The 13,680-nt window shown below is 40.9% G+C and overlaps 1 long non-coding RNA gene across 1 annotated transcript; it reads left to right on the plus strand.

Moving 5' to 3' along the window:
• Positions 1-4,421: 4,421 nt before the first annotated feature.
• On the plus strand, positions 4,422-8,163 carry LOC138908748 (uncharacterized). Its single transcript, XR_011415154.1, has 3 exons — positions 4,422-4,885; positions 6,832-6,900; positions 7,808-8,163. It is a non-coding gene; the product is annotated as an uncharacterized lncRNA (long non-coding RNA).
• Positions 8,164-13,680: the final 5,517 nt, after the last annotated feature.

The following is a 13,680-nucleotide window of genomic DNA, read 5'->3' on the forward strand; positions in this document are numbered from 1 at the left end:
TCTGTCTAATAGTGCCAATGAAATAAAATGATATGAGAAAGGTTATGAAATTTGCCTTGGTTCAATTGTTCCAAATGGACCTCGAAAATAAATTTGCCTAAAAGCTTATGTCCTCAAGTCGTGCCCCAATGTGGCTGATTTAACTAATGATATGTTTTGTAAATATTTCCAATGTGTTTTAAGCCTTTACATATTTGTGAGTTGAAATTGTGCATTGCCCTTTTGGGAAAAGTATTTCAAAAATAAATGGTATATTTCTCATTTATGATTTTAACGTGTGCATCTATTGCTGGTCAGTCTGCCCCATTCTTTGGGAAGAAACCTATTGTGTTTAAAGTTTCCATTACTAATGAACTTGAAGTTATGATTTATGGAATATTTGATTTGTTGATATTTATGATAATGATACATGAAAGGAAAAAAAATAAAAGTGTGGAATATGAAATACGGTCATTGTGCCATGAATGAAAAATTACATGTATGGCCAAGAAAGCCAATGAAATAATGATGTTGTAAGTGGTTGAAAGTACCAATAAGGCTATAAATTATTCGAATGGTTATGAGGTAAATGCAATTATATTTATGTTTCCCTTGCATAAAGATTATTCCCCTTATTTTGGTTGGGAGATCTTTAGTACTGATATACGACTATTCACAATACCACCATTCACAATGCCAGTACCACCATTATATTTATGTTTTCCTTGATCGGACACCATGCCGCACACATGGTGGTGATTGTGCTGGAAATTATAATTAAAATTATGATTGTGGTTGATGTCTCTAATGATATTACCTAGCCGATCGGGTCGCGAACGGACTCCGTACTAAAAGTACGGTGGTATTGGTGTTGAGAGTGATTGCGGTTGGCGTCTCTAATGAGATAGCCTAGCCGATCAGGTCGTGGTCGGACTCCGTGCTAAACGTATAGTGGAATTGATATTGTGAATATTGGTATTGTGAATAGTAGTATTGCCAAAAATAATACTCTCTCCGTTTTAATTTATGTGAACCCATTTGACTGGGCACGAAGTTTAAGAAAAGAGAGAAGATTTTTGAACTTGTGGTGTAAAATGAGGCACATATATTTTGTGTCGCTATAAATCATTGCATAAAGGTAAATTGTTTCCAAATAAGGAAAGAGGTCATTCTTTTTGGCACAGACTAAAAAAAAATAGGTTCACATAAATTGAAACGGAAGGAGTATTATCTTCGTATTTTGGAAATTATTATGTTTTAACTTGGCATTTGGATATTATTGATTGTTGATTGTTGTTTTCATGGTTTTCCCTTTCTTACATTGGCATTCTATTTTGAAATAGGACAGTTAGCTTTACATACTAGTATTATTCCATATGTACTAACGACCTTTTTTGTCGGGGACGCTGCATCTTCAATGGATGCAAGTGGTTCATCAACGGGCAATTTTGGTCCTCGTTAGCAGTTACTCCCTTTTCAACAGGTTTTGGTGATCCCTAATCTATTCCGGGCCTAATGTCATTTGATGTTGTACATTATGTTTTGAGGTATAGCCAGGACCTTATTGCCGGCACTTACATACTACTCTTATGTTGTACTTAGAGGCTCCATAGATAGGTTGTGGGTGGTATTTGATGTTGGGAATTGAACTAGATGAGTTGGTATTTTGGCAAACATGTTTTTTTATTATATCTATAAACTTGTAATAATTTAAAAAATTTTAAATGAAGCTGCTAATAGGAATGAAATGGGAGTTGTTAATGAACTCTTTTCAGTATTTGATTAATAGAGTACATCTCCTCTTTATTCGTGGATGAGTTTGGTTAGAAGAAAATCTAACATGCTTGCTCGGCCGGGTTCACTCGATTGAGTGCCGGTCGCGCCCCCCGAGTTCGGGGCGTGACAGAGGCATACCTCGTATCTTTTGCAAAAGTCGATAATGATCAGATCCAATGGACCCGGTGTAAATGGATAAGTGTAAACACTTAAGTATCCCTCGTCGTGGGTAGTAATGTCTTCATCGGGTCCGGGAACCACCACATGCTTGTTAACCCAATTGTAATCTTTTTTGACCATAGGGAGGACTTCTTCGATGATCGAGCATATGTATCTCGAGACCTCCTCACACCGGCCTTGTACGGGGTAAGGTTTTTCAACCTTGAAATTGGCGGTTATCGAGCATCCTCCAAGGACGAACATTTTCAATGGGGGTTTCGGTACTGGTCCCTCGATAGTAGTAAGCGAATGGTCTCCTCGGTAGCTGACCGCGAGATAGAAGGAGTTTCCTTTTGGGGAACGGTTTTTGAAGTCTTCGCCATTTCTTTGAAAGTGGAGGAAAGATGAGGAAAACGAGGAAGTTAAAGGAGTACACTTGATGGCTTGAGATGGAAATAAACAAGGTTTCTTGCAAAGGATCTCAAATAACCAAAGTATAACTGGTTGAAAGTATTGAAATTTCGAAGGTACGATGGTAGAAGGTTTGAATGTAAAGTTGGAATAAATAAAGGAAGATGTATTTATAGTATTTCAGTGGTTGTTCACATCGAGTAATGGCCAACCGGCAACTGACATGCATTTAATGCTATTAAAACTTGACTGACGAGACGTTTTGTTTGTTTTATCGTTTATGTCGCGGGTATTGAAGTAAGAATCGGAAGCTCATGTCGTTTCTCGTCGTCTACTCTCCGAGAAACAAGGGGACTATCTGTATACGTTCGAAATCGAGATCGACCCAAGTCCCACCGGGCTAGAACCGGGGGTTGGAACGTCTGCCTTCGAGAATATCGAGGCCGTGATCCCGGAATTGATCCTAGCCCCGAATGAGCTCGAAGAAACATTGTTAGCATAACAGAAGACCGAAATATCCGTGGCCAATCGGATATTACGGCGGGAATCTCGGCACGTATCAATGAGGAAATGGCAATCGGCAAATCAATAGATTTTTTTACCTTTTATAGAATTGTACCTAAAGTAGGACTCCTATACTATATAAGGGGGTCTGATAATTCATTTAGCACATTGGAACACGCATTCAAAATAAATACATTATTATTTTTCTCTTTAAGCTCTTGTTCTTCTGTATCGTGATACCGATCAAAGTGCATCTCGCTCGAGGGTGGCTAACCTTCCGGGACTAAAACTGTCCAATTTGTGTGGTTTGAATTTACTTTATCATTGTTTATTTCAACTGCAACTTAATTTATCACTTTGTATCAAGTTAATACGCGTATCCTTAAAACCACTTACAAATTCAATTGTTATCCGATTTTGAGGGTAAACAACAATTGTCGGAGGAACATAAATCTACCAAAGGAAATCCCTGGTTTTGCAAATTAGCTTGGCAGCAACAGTATATATAGACTTATTTGGCGTTTTTCTAATTCTATTAATTACGTAATGGATTAGGAAGGGAAAGAAATAGGGGGTTGTGACAATTGAATTCACGCTTATAGTGTAGAATATTTATACTGATATTATATTACTATAAATTTTAGTGGTAACTTATTTGGCCTTTATTTGTTCCAAAAACCGACGAAAAAATGTTCTCAATTTTTGGCAAAAACAGGAACAACTTAATAATGATTAATTGAAAAAAGAATCAAAAAAGTCTTTCAAAAGAATTTCAGCACTTATGAAAAACAACCATCATATCGACGGTCGAGACACTGAGTTGAGTGTTTTTTTTTTTTTTCTTTCAAAACAGCCCAAGGTTAAATAGGGTTTAACCTTGGTTCCGGAAACTATGGCCCAAAACCAAACCTGGTTCTTCCAAAACCAAAAATTGCCTTCAAGGTTAGAGGTCAGACTTCAGAGAATTAAAGAAAGGACATTATTGAATTAAACGATAACAATAAGATTAGTACATTTGTTTAAAAAGCACTATTTTGTTACTCGGGCTTTATTTGATTAAGAAAATGCACTATTTTCTTATTAACCTTTCCTTTCCTTCTTAACTCCAAACGACGTCAAGATCTTCTTTTTTCTGTTGCTCCCTCGTTTATTTTCTAAGTATAGCATAAGAATAGAGTGTATGTTGGGTCAACTTTGTTGAGTTGAAGAAAGATGGGCCCAAATATGACGAGCTGCATTTACATGCTTGCATGTCAACAGAATTTCGTAATGTCCATTGACCACAATCCCGCCCCAACCAATGACAATAAGAAAGTGAAATGACACTTGAAATCATATAATTTAAAAGTAAATTTTGATTAGCCTAATCATTTGCCGCATCTTTCTCTTGGCTAAACGCCTCCTTAAAATCATTTAATTTAAAAGTAAATTTTGATTTTCGAAAATCAAGCCAGCATAATTTTCGGAAAGCAAATCATATATATATATATATATATATATATATATTATTAAAGCAATAAAGTTTGCCTTCTCATTTAGCCAAGTGATAAGTTATTAAAAAGCCAAGTAGCAACCTATTATCAAGCCACTTGGCAACTTAGTACAATTAAAATAGAGATTGTAATACACAGATTTTTAGGCCAAGAAACACTCAATCATCCCAATTTTATTGCCTCTTTTCTAAAAAATTTCATTACTTAAAGTTAATTGTATATGTTTTCAACTAAATAAATTAAAAATACTGAAAAAATACAGAAACACTACATCTTAAACAAAAAAACCGTATTTCATATTTACTATACCTTCTTATCTCTATCTCTTCCTAAAAACATTCTCAATTCTCATGTTAACTCAATTGTCAACATAACTTGGTCATCGAAGATGAGAAGAAACTCAGCATCAAAAACGTCGTATGTTTACAAAATTAGAAATGGGCTAAGACCTCCTCAGATCGGAATGGTTATTATCTAAAATGGAGGGATTTTTACTTGGAAAAGATTCACAATTTTCCAGCAGCTATTACATTTTATCATCTCCAACCAAAATCCAATTCGAGGTATGTTTGTGCATATGACTTTCCTCCTTAATTTTTGATATAAACCCTAAATTAGTTGCTTGGAATTCAAATTTCTATTTGCCATTACATTTTATGGGATGATTCACATATTTTCCTGCTCTTTTTATGAAAATTTCTTTTTCATAAGGTTAATGCCCCTAAACACACGTATTTTGTTTCTTATTTATAACAAGTAAAAAGATTATGAGAATATATATTATATACTTACATATATATAGCAACTGAATTTTTTTAATTAAATTATTGCTTAGGGTTTGTCTTCAATATATATATATATATATATATATACACACACACACACACATACACCGAACATCTACTTTATGTAATGACCCGACTGGTCGTTTTGAGAGTGCTAGCCCCGATTCCCTATTTATTGCTCCCTCTATCTCATTTTGTGGTCACTTCACTTGTCGGGGTGCTTGGTGTCGGGTTCGGGAGAGTTTCGGGGTAGAATGGGACACATAGTCCCTAAATTGAAAGTTAAAGTCATGGTTTAAATTGTGTGAAAATGACTTCGGAATGGAGTTTTGACAGTTCCAACAGCTCCGTATGGATATTTTGGTCTTAGGAGCGTATCCGAATGTTGATTTAGAGGTCTGTAAGTTTCGGAGTGGAATGGGACACATAGTCCCTAAATTTAAAGTTATAGTCATAGGAGTCAACCGTAATTTAAATTATGTGAAGACGGATTCGGAATGGAGTTTTGACATTTTCAATAGCTCCATATAGTTATTTAGGTCTTAGGAGCGTGTCCGGATATTGATTTCGAGGTCCGTAGGTTATTTCGGTGTTAATTGGCGGAAGTTGAAAAGTTGAAAGATTTTGAAGGGTTTGACCAGGAGTGGACTTTTTGATATCGAGATTAGATTTCGATTCCGTAATGTCAATTATGACTTGTGTGCAAAATTTGAGGTCAATCGGACTTGATTTGATAGGTTTCGGCATCGAATATGGAAGTTAGAAGTTCAAAAGTTCATTAGGTTTGAATCGATGCGCAATTCATATTTTTGATGTTGTTTGATGTGATTTGAGGTCTCGACTAAGTTCGTGTCGTGTTTTAGGGCTTGTTGGTATGATTGGTGGAAGTCATGGGGGCTTCGGGGGTGATTCAGATCGATATCGGATCATTTTTAGACTTATACAATGGCTGAAGCTCTCAGCTTCTGGTGTCATCGCACCTACGGTGGAATTCGACGTAGATGCAGACTTGCATGTGCTAGCGATGGAGCATAGAAGCGGAAATTGGCAGTCCAGGCATGACTCACGGGTGCGAAAAAGGTTCCGCAGAAGCGGCTTCGCTTCTGCAGTGGGGGAATGCGCAGGAGCGAGTGAGGTCGCAGGCGCGACACGTTTTGTCGCAGGTGCGGCCGTTTGCTCGTAAAAGCGGACTTAGTGGATTTAAGTGAAGTCTGCACCTGCGATGTAAATTCCGCAGGTGCAGAACCGCTGATGCGGTTGTTGGTTCACAGATGCGAAATCGCTGGGCAGAAAAGGCCTAAATTCGAGGGTTTGATTTCATTATCCATTTTTGGACCTAGAGAGCTAGCATTGAGGCTAAATTTTATGGAATTTCAGAGGAAGCATTTGGATAAGGATTCTTTTTTGATTAATTCCCACGAATATATTGTTGTTTTCATCATTTAATTAGTGATTTTAGTTGGAAATTTGGGAAAAATTGGAAAAACTTCTTAGGCTAAAAATTGGGGATTTGAAAGGCGATTTGAGGTCGGATTTGAGTATTCTTGTATGGTTGGACTCGATATCGAATGGGTGTTTAAATTTTATGATTTTGGTCGGGTTCCGAGATGTGGGCTAGGGTTGACTTTTTGGAGCGATTTTTCAATTCTTTGCTAAAGTCGTAATTTCATTATTTAAATTAGTTTCCTATAGTTATATTTATAGTATGAAATTATTTTGTCTAGATTTGAGCCGATCGGAGTTGGAAAATCAAGGGAAATGCCTTCTTATTAATTGAATGAGCAAGGTTTGAGGTAAGTGACTCATCTAACCTTGTATGGGGGAAACTTCCCTTAGGATTTGGTATTGTTGTGACATTTTGTGATATGTGAGGGCTATGTACGCACGGTGATGAGTGAGTACACAGGCTAAATGTTGAAATTTCAATTTTATCTAAGTAGTTTCCTTTTTATGCCTTAACTGAGTTACTTTAGCATGTATAGTCATCACGTTTAGCCTATTTCACATGTCTACTTTTCTTATCTCTTATTTGCAACTTGTACTACATGCTTAGTCGAATTACCTACTTTCTTGATTCCATATTCCTTATTTGACTGTGGGATTCTTTATTGAAATTGTTATCCTTGAAATATCATCGTTTCAATTGTTATGTTTTGGTTTCCGTGATTATTGTTGAGATGATTGTTTGGTTGTTGCACGAGGTTTATGCCAGGTGGTTATTATTGTTTACACGAGGTTTCTACCGTGTCGTTGTGATTATTGATACGTATATGGTGGTATAAGGTCTGGGTGTTAAAACGCATGCAGTGAGATAAGGTGGGATTCATACGCGTGGATAGTAGGGGAACTACTAGAAGTCATGTGGTTTGATAAGGTTGGCTAAAACGTGGGATGCTATTTCGGAAAAATAATTTTCAAAATAAAATATAAAGGCTCATGCAGTGATATAAGAAAAGAGTGTGAGATATTTACTTTTGGGACTACGAGTCGGTACCTCGGGAGTGCCCCTATTGATTTCCTCTATCTGTTGTATTGGTTGTTATTGTCTTTCCCTAACTTGTAAGATTTTCCCTTTTCTTTCATGTTGTATTTGTCTATCTTTGATTTTGTGTTATTACCTTCCGTAAATTCTCATTGTTTCCCTTCTCTATCATTTCATTATATTATTTTATCTACTACCTTGTTTCTTATTATTTCCAGTAGGGCCCTGGCCTGGCCTCGTCATTACTCTACCGAGGTTAGGCTTGGCACTTACTGGGTACCGTTGTGGTGTACTCATACTACGCTACTACACATCGTTTTGTGCATATCCAGGTACTGCCTACGAGACCAGGTATCAGAGAGCTAGTCTGTACGTGGAGACTTCAAGGTGCATCTACCTGCATTCGCAGACCTCGGAGTCCCCCTCTATCTTTATTATGTTGTTTCCTTATCCTCACTAGACTCTGATGTATAGGGATATTTAATATTTCTCTTTAGAGCTTGTGACTTATATCTACCAGGTTTTGTGAGTTGTTTATACTTGGGTTGCAGTTTTTATTTATTACAGTTGTTGATGTTTTGAGTTTTAGCTTAATATTTTAGTTATTCCGCATACTTGTTAGGCTTACCTAGTCGTATAGACTAGGTGTCGTCACGACATCCTACAGAGAAAAATTGGGATTGTGACAAGTTGGTGTCAGAGCACTAGGTTCATAGGTATTATGTGCCACAAGCAGGTTTAGTATAATCTCGTGGATCGATATGGAGACGTCTTTGCTTATCTTCGAGAGGCTATGGAACTGTTAGGAAACACTTCAGTTCTTTGATTCCTTATCATGCAAAATTTTTGACTTTAGATTCTAAATTTCTGTCTTTCTCTTCTCTCACAGATGGTGAGGACACGTATAGCTGGATTAGATGACCACACACCCACGCCCCCTGCTAGAGCCGCGAGAGGCCGGGGTCGGGTTAGAGGCCGAGGACGTCCACATAGAGTAGCCAGAGCACCCGCACGAGCTGCTATAGAGGAGCCACCAGCAGCTCCATTTGGAGGGAAGGCACCTGAGATGCCTGTTACTGCACCAGTCCTCCAGGAGACTCTCGCCCAGTTTCTAAGCATGTTCAGAACTTTGCCTCAGGAAAGGTTGATACCACTTGCTCCTGCCACATCTCAGGCCAGGGGAGGAGCACAGAATCATGCCGCCCATATCCCAGAGCAGCAGGTCCAGGTCGACCAGGTTCCAGAGGTCATACCAATGCAGCCGATAGCCCCAGTTCAGCCCGAGGTTAGGGCAGCTGTTTCTAAGGAGGAGGAGCTCAGGCTCGAGAGGTACAAGAAGTACCATCCTCCTACTTTCAGTGGCTTGGCATCAGAGGATGCCCAGGGTTTTCTTTAGGAGTCCACCGTATCCTCGGTACTATGGGTGTTGCGGAGTCTAGTGGGGTTTCTTTCACTACGTTCTAGCTTAGAGGAGCGGCCAATCAGTGGTAGCGAGCATTTGAGTTGGGTAGTCCGACCGAGGCAACTTCACTCACTTGGACTCAGTTCTCATATATGTTTTTGAAGGAGTATGTTCCCCAGAGTCTCAAAGATGCATGGCGCACAGAGTTTAAGCAGTTACGCTAGGGTTCTATGACCGTGTCGGAGTATGCGGTCCGATTCAGTGATTTGGCTAGGCATGCACCATCCTTGGTTGCTACTGTTCGAGAGAGGGTTTGTTGATTTATCGAAGGGCTCAACCCCAGTATCAGATTCAGCATGGCCCAAGAGTTGGAGATGGACATCGTATACCAGCAGGTAGTGGGGATTGCTAGGAGATTAGAGGGTATACTGACTCGGGATAGAGAGGAGAGGGAGGCCAATAGGTCTCGAGAGTCTGACACTTCGTGCCCCAATTGCATCTCGTCACGGTAGGGGCTATGTGAGTTGCCCTATTCATTCATCACTTCCAGCTTCCAGTGGTATTCTGGCCACTCCTAGGCCTCAGGCTCCCTATTATGCACCGCCATTGTCTAGTGCATCTCCTACACATGGTGCTTTCAGCGCTCAGTCCAGCAAATTAGGCCCGAGCCAGCCACAGCAGCCACGTCCTCTGAGAGCTTGTTTTGAGTGTGGTGACACTCATCATGTGGTGAGGAATTGTCCCAGACTCAGGAGAGGTGCACCTCCATATATTACTCAAGCTCTGCGTATTCCACCGGGTCCTCAGGCTTCTTAGTCCATGGTCGCCGCACTAGTTGCCACCCCATCTGCATAGCCAGCTAGAGGTGGAGGTCGAGTAGGTAGAGGTTTCCCTAGAGGGGAGGCCAGGCCAGATACTATGCTCTTCCTGCAAGGACGGAGGCAGTTGCATCTGACTCTGTCATCATAGGTATTGTTCTGATCTGTCATAGAGATATATCAATCTTATTTGATGCAGGATCCACTTATTCCTATGTGTCATCCTATTTTGCTCTGTATTTGGGTGTATCTCGTGATTCTTTGAGTTCTTCTGTCTATGTGTCTACACCCGTGGGAGATTATATTGTTGTTGACCGCGTGTATCAGTCGTGTTTGGTTGTTCTTAGTGGTTTTGAGAGCAAAGCCAATTTATTGTTGCTCAGTATGATGGATTTCGATGTTATCTTGGGCATGGACTGGTTGTCTCCCCATTATGCTATTCTTGATTGTCACGCCAAGATGGTGACGTTGGCTATGCCAGGTCCACCGTGGCTAGAGTGGAGAGGTACTTTAGATTATGTTCCTAGCAGTGTTGTCTCATTTCTAAAGGCTTAGCGGATGTTTGGGAAGGGGTGTGATGCGTATATGGCATATGTGAAGGATGTTACTGTTGATACTCCTATCGTTGAGACAGTTCCGGTAGTAAGGGATTATCCAGACGTATTTTCGGTGGATCTTCCGGGCATGCCGCCCGACAGGGATGTCAACTTTGGTATTGATTTGTTATCGGGCACTCAGTCCATTTCTATTCCACCCTATTGTATGGCCCCACTAGAGTTGAAAGAGTTAAAGGAACAGTTGCAAGAGTTACTCGATAAGGGCTTCATTCGGCCCAGAGTGTTGCCTTGGGGTGCTCCAGTCTTATTTATAAAGAAGAAAGATAGTTCTATGCGAATGTGTACTGATTATCGCCAGTTGAATAAGGTTATAATGAAGAACAGGTTTCCATTGCCACGTACTGATGACTTATTTGATTAGCTTCAGGGTGCTAGAGTATTCTCTAAAATCGACTTGTTCAGACTATCATTAGTTGACGATTCGGAGCCAGATCTCCCGAAGACTGCTTTCAGGACTCGGTATGGTCATTACGAGTTCCTTGTGATGTCTTTTGGGTTGACCAATGCCCCAACAGCATTCATGCACTTGATGAACAGTGTATTCCAGCCCTATCTTGACTCATTCGTCATTGTGTTTATTGATGACATTCTGATGTACTCCCGGAGTCGGGAGGATCATGAGCAACACCTGAGGACTGTGCTGCAGACCTTGACAGAAAAGAAGTTATATGCAAAATCATTGAAATGTGAATTCTGGCTAGATTCAGGGGCATTTTTGAGTCATGTAGTATCGAGTGAGGGGATCAAGATAGATCCGAAGAAGACTGAAGCAATGTAGAGTTGGCCAGATCGTCCTTAGCTACAGAGATCCGGAGTTTTCTTGGCTTGGCAGCATATTACCGTCGATTTGTATAGGGCTTCTCATCTATTGCAACACCTATGACCAGGTTGACCCAGAATGGTGCTCAGTTCAGGTGGACCAACAAATGTGAGGAGAGCTTGCAAAAGCTCAATACTGCTTTGACTACATCCCTAGTATTGGTATTGCCTACTGGTTCGGGGTCCGATACGGTGTATTATGTTGCGTCGCACATTGGTCTCGGCGCGGTGTTGATGCAGGATGGTAGGGTGATTGCCTACGCATCTAGACAGTTGAAGGTGCATGAGAAGAACTATTCTATCCACAACCTTGAGTTAGCATCTATTGTTCATGCCTGGAAGATCTGGCGGCACTGTTTGTACGGTGTCCCTTGTGAGGTCTACACCGATCACCGGAGTCTTCAGCATCTATTTAAACAGAAGGATCTTAACTTGCGGCAACGGAGGTGTTTAGAGTTGCATAAGGACTATGATATCACCATTATATATCATCCCAGGAAGGCCAATGTGGTGGCCGATGCCTTGAGCCACAAGGTAAAGAGTTTGGGCAGCTTAGAATATCTACTGGTAGCAGAGAGGCCTTTATCCTTGGATGTCCAGGCCTTGGCCAACCAATTTGTTAGATTAGATATTTCTGAACTGAGTCGTGTTTTGGCTTGTGTGGTTTCTCAGTCTTCTCTTTATTATTGTATCAGAGAGCGTTAGTATGATGACCCCCCATATGCTTATCCTTAAGGACATGGTTCAGCACGGTGATGCCAAGGAGGTCACTATTGGAGATGACGGTGTATTATGGATGCAGGCAGGCTATGTGTGCACAATGTAGTTGGGTTGCATGAGATGATTCTCCAGGAGGCTCACAGTTCACGGTACTCCATTCACCAAGGTGCCACGAAGACGTATCAGGACCTGAGGCAGCATTATTAGTGGAGGAGAATGAAGAAGGACATAGTGGAGTATGTAGCTCAGTGCCTAAATTGTCAACAGGTGAAATATGAGCATCAGCGGCCAGGTAGATTACTTCAAAAGCTAGAGATTCCATAGTGGAAATGGGAGCGGATCACTATACATTTCGTTATTAGGCTCCCACGGACTTAGAGAAAGTTCGATGTAGCGTGGGTGATTGTGGATAGATTTACCAAGTCATCTCATTTCATTCACGTGGTTACTACTTACTCTTCGGAGCAACTGGCTCAGGTTTACATTCACGAGATTATAAGGCTTCATGGCATTCCAGTATCTATCATCTCTGACCGGGGTACGCAGTTTACATCGCGGTTCTGGAGATCCATACATCATGAGTTGGGTACTCGGGTGGAGTTGAGTACAGCATTTCACTATCAGACGAATGGACAGTCCGAGTGCACTATTCAGCTATTATTGGAGGATATTTTTCGTGCGTGTGTGATGGATTTGGGGGTTCTTGGGATCAGTTCTTTCCACTTGCGAAGTTTTCCTACAACAACAATTATCAGTTGAGCATTTAGATGGCTCCGTATGAGGCTTTGTATGGTAGGCGGTGCCAGTTCCCGGTGGGTTGGTTCGAGCGGGGTGAGGCTAGACTATTGGGTACGGACTTGGTTCAGGATGCTTTGGAAAAAGTTCAATTGATTCTGGATTGATTTCATACAGCCCAGTCCATACATAAGAGTTATGAGGATCGGAAGGTTCGCGACGTCACATTCATGGTTGGGGAGCGGTTCTTGCTCTGAGTGTCGCCCATGAAGGGTGTTATGAGGTTCGGGAGGAAGGGCAAGTTGAGCCCTAGGTATATTGGGCCTTTTAAGATTCTTGAGAGGGTTGGAGAGGTGGTTTACAAACTTGCACTACCACCTAGTCTCTCTGCAGTTCATCTAGTGTTCCATGTTTCTATGCTCCGGAAGTATCAAGGCGATCCGTATCATGTGTTAGACTTCAGCTCGGTCCAGTTGGACAAGAATCTATCTTATGTTGAGGAGCCGATGGCCATTTTGGATAGGCAGGTTCGAAAGTTGAGGTCAAAGAACATCGCTTCAGTGAAGGTTAAGTGGAGGGGACAGCCAGTCGAGGTGGCGACTTGGGAGACCGAGCATGATATGCACAGCCGTTATCCTCATATTTTCACCACTTCAGGTATGTCTCTATACTCATTCGAGGACAAACGTTTGTTTTAAGATGGGGAGGATGTAACGACCCGGCCGGTCATTTTTACAATATAGAATAGAGGAGGCAATAAATAGGTGATCGGGGCTAAAACACTCAAAATGACCGGCCGGGTTGTTACATCCTCCCCCTCTTAAAACAAACGTTCGTTCTCGAACGAGTATAGAGACATACCTGAAATGGTGAAAAGATGAGGATAACGGCTACGCATATCATGCTCGGTCTACTAAGTTGCCCCCTCAACTGCCTGACCCCTTCACTGAACCTTCACTGAAGCAATGTTCTTCTACCTC

This window comes from Nicotiana tomentosiformis, chromosome 3, assembly GCF_000390325.3.
Source record: "Nicotiana tomentosiformis chromosome 3, ASM39032v3, whole genome shotgun sequence".
NCBI lineage: Eukaryota > Viridiplantae > Streptophyta > Magnoliopsida > Solanales > Solanaceae > Nicotiana > Nicotiana tomentosiformis.